Source organism: Schistocerca nitens, chromosome 4, assembly GCF_023898315.1.
Source record: "Schistocerca nitens isolate TAMUIC-IGC-003100 chromosome 4, iqSchNite1.1, whole genome shotgun sequence".
NCBI lineage: Eukaryota > Metazoa > Arthropoda > Insecta > Orthoptera > Acrididae > Schistocerca > Schistocerca nitens.
The window spans coordinates 303,718,049-303,728,251 of record NC_064617.1 but is presented as its reverse complement, the minus strand read 5'-3'; the positions used below and the strand labels follow the sequence as shown (position 1 = coordinate 303,728,251).

Sequence of the window (10,203 nt, the reverse complement as noted above, 5' to 3'; positions counted from 1 at the left end):
ATTCAGAAACATTTCACTTGGTTGTCGGGTTACATGGCGGGCGTCGGTCAAGTTTTTATCCCACCGCTGTTCAGGGCGTCTCCAGATACGTCTTCGGCTTAGAATTTCATTGATTGCGGTAGAATTGTCTTCAGTGATGAGTCCCGCTTCGAATGAGGCCCGATTTCTAGTGAAGACGTTTCTGAAGGATGCCCCAGATGGCGGTGGGATACCAATGTCACTGTCGCTGCCAGACGGTCCGATGGCTGGGTGCCAATCCTTTTCACAGAAGGATCCATTTGATTGCCATCCGCGGCACCGTTACATCACAGCAGTACGGCGACATGGCTCTACACCCCGTTTTGTTGCCGTCTCTGGCAAGCCATCTTGGGCTTGTTGTTGTTGTTTGTTGTTGTGGTCTTCAGTCCTAAGACTGGTTTGATGCAGCTCTCCATGCTACTCTATCCTGTGCAAGCTTCTTCATCTCCCAGTACCTACTGCAACCTACATCCTTCTGAATCTGCTTAGTGTATGCATCTCTTGGTCTCCCCCTACGATTTTTACCCTCCACGCTGACCTCCAATACTAAATTGGTGATCCCTTGATGCCTCAGAACATGTCCTACCAACCGATCCCTTCTTCTGGTCAAGTTGTGCCACAAACTCCTCTTCTCCCCAATCCTATTCAGTACCTCCTCATTAGTTATGTGATCTACCCATCTAATCTTCAGCATTCTTCTGTAGCACCACATTTCGAAAGCTTCTATTCTCTTCTTGTCCAAACTATTTATCGTCCATGTTTCACTTCCATACATGGCTACACTCCACACAAATACTTTCAGAAAAGACTTCCTGACACTTAAATCTATACTCGATGTTAACAAATTTCTCTTCTTCAGAAACGCTTTCCTTGCCATTGCCAGTCTACATTTTATATCCTCTCTACTTCGACCATCATCAGTTATTTTGCTCCCCAAATAGCAAAACTCCTTTACTACTTTAAGTGTCTCATTTCCTAATCTAATACCCTCATCATCATCCGACTTAATTCGACTACATTCCATTATCCTCGTTTTGCTTTTGTTGATGTTCATCTTATATCCTCCCTTCAAGACACCATCCATTCCGTTCAACTGCTCTTCCAAGTCCTTTGCTGTCTCTGACAGAATTACAATGTCATCGGCGAACCTCAAAGTTTTTATTTCTTCTCCATGGATTTTAATACCTACTCCGAATTTTTCTTTTGTTTCCTTTACTGCTTGCTCAATATACAGATTGAATAACATCGGGGAGAGGCTACAACCCTGTCTTACTCCCTTCCCAACCACTGCTTACCTTTCATGTCCCTCGACTCTTATAACTGCCATCTGGTTTCTGTACAAATTGTAAATAGCCATTCGCTCCTTGTATTTTACCCCTGCCACCTTTAGAATTTGAAAGAGAGTATTCCAGTCAACATTGTCAAAAGCTTTCTCTAAGTCTACAAATGCTAGAGACGTAGGTTTGCCTTTCCTTAATCTTTCTTCTAACATAAGTCGTAAGGTCAGTATTGCCTCACGTGTTCCAGTATTTCTACTGAATCCAAACTGATCTTCCCCGAGGTCGGCTTCTACTAGTTTTTCCATTCGTCTGTAAAGAATTCGTGTTAGTATTTTGCAGCTGTGGCTTATTAAACTGATTGTTCGGTAATTCTCACATCTGTCAACACCTGCTTTCTTTGGGATTGGAATTATTATATTCTTCTTTAAGTCTGAGGGTATTTCGCCTTTCTCATACATCTTGTTCACCAGATGGTAGAGTTTTGTCAGGACTGGCTCTCCCAAGGCTGTCAGTAGTTCCAATGGAATGTTGTCTACTCCCGGGGCCTTTTTTCGACTCAGGTTTTTCAGTGCTCTGTCAAACTCTTCACGCAGTATCGTATCTCCCATTTCATCTTCATCTACATCCTCTTCCATTTCCATAATATTGTCCTCAAGTACATCGCCCTTGTATAGATCCTCTATATACTCCTTCCACCTTTCTGCTTTCCCTTCTTTGCTTAGAACTGGGTTTCCATCTGAGCTCTTGATGTTCATACAAGTGGTTCTCTTATCTCCAAAGGTCTCTTTAATTTTCCTGTAGGCAGCATCAATCTTACCCCTAGTGAGATAAGCCTCTACATCCTTACATTTGTCCTCTAGCCATCTCTGCTTAGCCATTTTGCACTTCCTGTCGATCTCATTTTTGAGACGTTTGTATTCCTTTTTGCCTGCTTCATTTACTGCATTTTTATATTTTCTCCTTTCATCAATTAAATTCAATATTTCTTCTGTTACCCAAGGATTTCTACTAGCCCTCGTCTTTTTACCTACTTGATCCTCTGCTGCCTTCATTACTTCATCCCTCAAAGCTACCCATTCTTCTTCTACTGTATTTCTTTCCCCCATTCCTGTCAATTGTTCCCTTATGCTCTCCCTGAAACTCTGTACAACCTCTGGTTCTTTCTCTTTATCCAGGTCCCATCTCCTTGGGCTTACATTTCAGAAAGATAATATCTGCCCGCACACGGCAAGATTTTCTACAGCTTGTCTTCGTACTTGCGGAAACATACCCTGGGCAGCAAGGTGACCAGATCTCTCCCCAATTGAAGACGTTTAGAGCACTATAGTCAGGGCCATCCCTCCATCTCGGGATTTTGACGATCTAACGCGCCAGTCGGACAGAATTGGCACGATATCCCTCAAGAGGACATTGAACAACTCTAGTAGTCAGTGCCAATATGAATAAGAGCTTGTGTAAGGGCCAGAGGTGGACCAATATGTTACTGACGTGAACACTTTGTGAAGGTTTTTTTCTTAAATAAATTATCCATTCTTTTCTAAAATTATCATCATTAGTTTGTCTGTACATGTACATCAAATGGTTCAAATGGCTCTGAGTACGATGCGACTTACTTTCTGAGGTCATCAGTCGCCTAGAACTGAGAACTACTTAAACCTAACTAACCTAATGACATCACACACATCCATGCCCGAGGCAGGATTCGAACCTGCGACCGTAGCGGTCGCTCGGTTCCAGACTGTAGCGCCTAGAACCGCACGGCCACTCCGGCCGGCCATGTACATCACCTCTACTGATTTCCCTCCCAGTCGGATAATTCCTTCGTGGTTTTTTTTCTTCTTTTCTTTCTTAGAGTGCAACGGCCATGCCGCAGTGGATACACCGATTCCCGTCAGATCACCAAAGTTAAGCGCTATCGGGCGTGGCCGGCACTTGGATGGGTGACCATCCGGGCCGCCATGCGCTGTTGCCATTTTTCGGTGCACTCAGCCTCGTGATGCCAGCTGACCGAATAGTAGCGGCTCCGGTCAAAGAAAAGCATCATACCGACCGGGAGAGCGGTGTGATAACCACACGCCCCTCCTATCCGCATCCTCAGCTGAGGATGACACGGCTGTCGGATGGTCCCGATGGGCCACTTGTGGCCTGAAGACGGAGTGCTTCCTTAGAGTTATTTTGGTAGATGATTTTTTGCTTAAGACAACCTTAATGTGCAATACTGAATGTCATTTCTCCTTCTCGAATTGTAATTATCTACATTATTGTTTCTTTTGAACTGTGATGGGTTATTTAAAGTAAATTTCATGAGGAAATACATACCCCGTCAGTCCAAAACGCTTAGAGACTGGATTAATAAAAAAATAGAGATACGTTAAGACTGTGGTTGTAAGCTTTAAGTTTTCTACATAATCTCCCACAACCACATGCAACTCTGAGAAAAAGTACTTCTTTAAGATATTGTTCAATCACGCGTCACCTTGACTTGAATGTTGGTTTTTTCGTCGAAGCACTAATCCTTCATATGAATTTCTGCTCATTGTCGATTTGTGGTAGGTTCGTACTGATAATATCAACTCTCATCAGACATGGTGAATTTCTTCAGAGAAGAATTATCTGTGTTTTGCAATTCAATCAAATCAGTACAGGTGTTCACATGAATTTGTTTTTGTTCGGGAGTCAAGGTATAGGGGAAAAACCTGTTCAAGTTCATCATTGATCCGTTCACTCAGTACAGAGGGCAGTTAACCCTCTGATCCGTGTCAGCTACCCACGCACGACTCAGGCCCCTTCCTCACAGCTGTACTTCTACCAGTACCTCGTGTCCTACCTTCCAAACTTTACAGAAGCTCTCCTGTGAAACTTGCAGAACTATCACTTCTGGAAAAAAGGATATTGTGGAAATATGTTCTTTAAACAGGTGTCTGCAAAATGATCGTTGGTGACCACCCACATATTATAGTTACAGAACGTTTCTGAGCAATGAGCACTTTCTTTCTTAAAGTTGAGTCACCCCAGAACATTATTCCATGCGATATTATTCAATGAAAATACGAGGGGCGTTTGAAAATTCTGTGCGAAGTCCGAGAGATGGAACCACCGGCGCATATCGAGGTCATGTTTAGTTCGTAGCATCTTTGGAAAGAACGCACACCATGCGCACGCCATATTGGACTATTTCTTTGTGTTTGGCATTCGTGTGAATCAAGGAAGTCGAGTGATTGTCAAAAAATGGACGAAAGAGAATTTCGTGTGGTGATTAAACATTACTTTATGAAAGTCAAAACGCCTCAGGAGACTAAAGAGAAGCTTGATACACAATATGGTGACTCTGCACCTTCGATTAGAACAGTTTATAAGTGGTTTCAAAATTTTCTGAGTGGCCATATGGGCACAAGTGATGCTGAACATTCTGGACGCCCTGTGGAGGTTACGACTCCAGAAATCCTTGATAAAATCCATGATATGGTGATGGATGACAGAAGGGTTAAGGTGCGTGAGACTGCTAGTGCTGTGGGCATCTCGAATGAACGGGTACATAATGTTTTGCATAAACATTTAGACATGAGAAAGCTATCAGCAAGATGGGTTCCGCAATTGCTCACGCTTGAACAAAAACGGAATGGTGTGAAGTGTTCTAAGGATTGTTTGCAGCTGTTCAGGAAGAATCCGCAGGACTTTAAGCATCGTTTCGTCACTGTGGATGAAACATGGATACATTACTGTACTCCTGAGACCAAACAACAATCTAAACACTGGGTTACCAAAGGAGAATCTGCATCAAAATAGGTGAAGACCATTTCTTCGGCCGAAAAGGTTATGGCGACTGTCTTTTGGGATTCGCAAGGGATAATCCTCATCGACTATCTGAAAAAGAGTAAAACTATTACAGATGCATATCATTCATCGTTATTGGACCGTTTGAAAACCGAACTGCAAGAAAAACGCCGCCGATTGGACCACAAAAAAGTCCTTTTCCATCACGACAATGAACCAGCACACACCTCAGCAGTTGTGGTCGCAAAATTAATGGAAATAGGATTCCCAACTCGTTTGACATCCCCCCCCCCCCCCCATTCTCCAGACTTGGCTCCCTCAGACTACTATTTGTCCCCCAATTTGAAGAAATGGCTGGCGGGACAAAGATTTTATTCAAACGAGGAGGTGATTGCAGCAACTAATAGCTATTTTGCAGACTTGGACCATTTCTATTATTCGGAAGGGATCAACGAATTAGGACAGCGTTGGACGAAGTGTATAAGTCTAAAAGGAGACTATGTCGAAAAATAAAAAAGGTTTACCCCAAACACGTAAGTAGTTTTTATTTTTGCACGGACTTTTCAAACGCCCCTCGTACTACGGCCTTAGCTTGAAGCAGAACTGCAAATATTCGACCAGTCAGCTGTGAGCAGGAAGTGGTGGACGTGCGGCGGAAGTGCGTCAGCGTTGCCGTCTCACAGATCGCAAAGGAGCAACGTCTTTAAATCAAGAATGTTTTGCAGAAAAGAAAAGTGTGTGCAAGGTTGTTCCCATACACCTTGACTCCTGAACAAAACCAAATACGCGTGGACACCAGATTTGTCTCTGCCCAAGATTTGCAATGATTCGAAGGGCAAATGTGGTTGGACAGAGATGTTTTAGGAGTTCAAAAATGTGATTTCTCAGTTTAAATAATCATCAATATGCATACGTAATTATTTTTAAGTTTCCATAGGGGTTACTATTTCCTCATCATCAGATACAAAAATGGTTCAAATGGCTCTGAGCACTATGGGACTTAACATCTATGGCCATCAGTCCCCTAGAACTTAGAACTACTTAAACCTAACTAACCTAAGGACAGCACACAACACCCAGCCATCACGAGGAAGAGAAAATCCCTGACCCCGCCGGGAATCGAACCCGAGAGCGGGAAGCGAGAACGCTACCGCACGACCACGAGCTGCGGACTCATCAGATACGTTTATCATTGGTGTGGTACCTCTGGATATCCAGAACCGTATAAGTTGTGTCTTTTTTTTAAACTGAGAGTAACACCGTTTGTAGAGAACCACTCAATAATGATTTTAAGAAAATTATTTACCATTTCTTCTGTTGCTGTTATGTATTATGTTGATTAAAATATTAGTATCACCAGAAATTAAATTTTTTGTCAAATGATTTGTCTAAAAGTAAGAAATAAAATACATTACAGAAACATTTGACACGCCTTCAAACGATGCTCCTTCAGCAGCTGGAACGCTGACACGTTAGTTACAAGAAGAGAGCATTAAGTAGAATCCGCAGTCCTATTGGAACTGCTCTGTGATTTACAGTTCCAATTTGTTCTATTTTTTCTATTCATTTTTTATCGAGATAAGTGAGTGAGCAAGAACAATGATATCGACAGCAGTTGTAAGGGAGGTATTACTTCTTGTGCCACGGGCATTCTCTTTCCTAATATTTTAAGGATTCCCTATCGAGACTGAAAATTGTTGAATCTCTTTTGCACCTTCAGGCATATATGGTTGAAATAGGTCGAGGCTGACTGGACGGTCTACATAATCCACCAGATAAATATCGTCTAATACTCTTCAGAATTCTAGGATTCTAAGTTAAACACCGAACTTTAAACTCTCAATCGGCACATCATTTGCTGCACAGAATTTCGAGACTCATTCAAAGGCGTGTGAAATATTTCTCTAATCTGTTTTATTGCTTGCTTTTAAACAAATCTGTCCTGGAGCTGAGACTGAGTTTTGTGTGATCCTTCCTAGGCAGAAGACTCTCCTCTGCTTACATTGGTTATTAAGCGCAACTTTCTGCAATCTTTTGGTTAGATATGATACTGTCTATTGGCTGGCTATACCATCAATTCCATAAAACCTCAGAATATCTAGGATTTAAGCCACACACACACACACACACACACGCACAGGTAGATAGATTGATAGATAGATGGATGGATGTGTGTGGGTTTATTTTAGCAAAGCTTCTTGTTACTTATCTAGCGCACATGTGACTTACTTATGGAAAAAAATTGTGGTGTTGATACACATCTGACACCCTGACCAGAAGGGTTGTGGATGCAAAGTTGTGGAACAACTGGAGCAACCGCAATCAAATGTGGCACGCGTATGTTTTAGTATCTGACAAAGGGCGTTCCCCTACTGGAGCAGCTAAAACCGAATTAAAATAATTTTAAAATACGAAGACATCTGTTACAGCCCACCTGCTTAACTCAGCATTTGTGTGAATCCGGTGTTGGAAGTTTAACGAATGAAAAGATTAACAAAAGCAAAAATCATTGAAGAAGCAGGGCTGGGTAACAGTTATGACCATCAGATTCACAAGAGTCAAACGTGAGGTATTATTTGACACACAAAAAGACATTTGCTTGAAATAGTTTATATCCTATTTTAACACATGTATTACTTACAGAGGCATATTCTTCAATATTGAAGTTGCTGCATGGTTGTACATTCTTCACTTACTGTTGTCTAAGCGCATCTTTTTCAAAGCAACGCAACGAACATAGCGAAATGGAACAACTCATGGAAAAGTCGACACTGTGGCTTTCGATACGGCATTGGCCTACTACATGTGGGTACACCGAAAATGATGTACCACGTCGTTGTCAAGCGTGTGTATGGTTTCATTCCGCTGTGATTAAATTACTTCAGTGAAACACCACGTTTGCACTTCGAGAACGAATAAATAAAGAACACACGATAACACAACAACTTCTATTGTGGGAAATATGCCTCTGTTAATACTGCACGTGTTAAAACGTAGCCTACTGTTTCAAGTAAATGTTTGCTTTTTGCAACATAGTACGTCGTTTATGACTGCTGGTCCTAATTATCTGTTACACGTTATTGCTTCTTAAATGATTTCTGCTTCTGTTGGTCTTTAGATTCGTTAACATTCAAACAATGATTATACACAAATGTATAGGTTTACAAATAAATGGCCTTGACGGGTGTGGTAGAACAGATGCATCTACGAACTTCAAATTAATGTTTATATGGTTCCAATTGGGCAACTTGCCCCGCGAACAGAAAAACTGTCGGGATAGCTCACTCGCAAGACCAACACCTCAGCTGGAAAAATACTCTGGGGTTAGACACTCCTGTCATCTCTAACTGGTAGAGTGATGGGAAGGGATAACTTGTAGAAATAAAACTTTAGAACCCTTGGCACAATTTCAACCATACTTCGTGCATATATGAAAAAACGCGAGGGCGGGACGGTACTAGCACACCTAGAAGTATCAGAAGGAGTGTTACATAAAATAAGTATAACTCTGGAACCAATGGAGCATCATCAGCTATGCTCGGTATACACGTGACTTATCAAATGTGAAGAATGAACTACCATGGGAATAAAACACCGTTAATTCATCTAAGCGTAGGTTGGAGGGGTGAAGGTGTGACATGTAAATAATAATGAAAACCGGTATTAATGTCGAATCCATGACTATTTGGATTGCTACACTGCTTCAGTAATTGTTCTGACAACATTAAAGTCTTTGTAGCACCTTCTGAAAGTTTTAGAAACAATTTTCTCATGCCTCCATCTGTGCAGTCATTCCTTTTCCTATACGCACACGTATTCCAACATGCATTTATTTGTATATGCTGGAGTGATTGGGATATTTCAGAGGAGAAGGGAGGGCTATAATAGAGTCTCGTCACCTAAGAATTTATTTATTCTTGGTCCTGGTAAAGAAATTAAAAAGGTTGTTTACACTATCAAGTTTTGTGTTAAATCAACAAATAATCCTGAGTTAATAACGAGCATCAAAATCGATTCAGGGATTAGTGAACACAGGGCTGTCGTAGCAAGATTGAATATTGTTATCCCCAAATGCTCGAAAAATAAGCGAAAAATATACGTATTCAAAAAAAAGCAGATAAAAATTCACTTGACAGCTTCCTGAGAGTCAATCTCCACTCATTCCAAATTAATAATATAAGTGTAGACCAGTTGTGCTTAAATTCAAAGAAGTAGTATCGGAAGCAATTGAGAGATTTATACCAAATAAATTAACAAACGACGGAGCTGATCCTCCTTGGTACACAAAACGGGTTAGAACACTGTTGCAGAAACAACGAAACATTCATGCCAAATTTAAACAGACGCAAAATCCCCAAGGTTGGCGATCTTTTACAGAAGCTTGAAATTTAGCGCGGACTTCAATGTGAAATGCTTATAACAGTTTCCACAACGAAACTTTGTCTCGAAACCTGGCAGAAAATCCAAAGATATTCTGGTCGTATGTGAAGTATGTTAGCGGCAAGAAACAATCAATTCCTTCTCTGCACGATAGCAATGGAGATACTATTGAAGACAGTGCTGCCAAAGCAGAGTTACTAAACACAGCCTTCCGAAATGCCTTCACAAAAGAAAACGAAGTAAATATTCCAGAATTCGAATCGAGTACAGCTGCCAACATGAGTAACGTAGAAATAAATACCCTCGGAGTAGTGAAGCAACTTAAATCACTTAATAAAAGCAAGTCTTCTGGTCCAGACTGTATACCAATTAGGTTCCTTTCGGAGTATGCTGATGCATTAGCTCCACACTTAACAATCATATAAAACCGTTCGCTCGACGAAAGATCGGTACCCAAAGACTGGAAAGTTGCACAGGTCACACCAATATTCAAGAAAGGTAGTAGAAATAATCCACTAAATTACAGGCCCACATCGTTAACGACGATATGCAGCAGGATTTTATAACATATATTGTGTTCGAACATAATGAATTACCTAGAAGAAAACAGTCTATTGACACACAGTCAACATGGGTTTAGAAAACATCGTTCATGTGAAACACAGCTAGCTCTTTATTCACATGATGTGTTGAGTGCTGTTGAGAAGGGATTTCAGATCGATTCAGTATTTCTGGATTTCCGTAAGGCTTT

The 10,203-nt window shown here is 41.3% G+C and overlaps 1 pseudogene; it reads left to right on the top strand.

Moving 5' to 3' along the window:
- The first annotated feature begins 3,152 nt into the window (after positions 1 to 3,152).
- On the top strand, positions 3,153 to 3,270 carry LOC126253908 (5S ribosomal RNA; annotated as a pseudogene).
- The last annotated feature ends 6,933 nt before the right edge of the window (positions 3,271 to 10,203 follow it).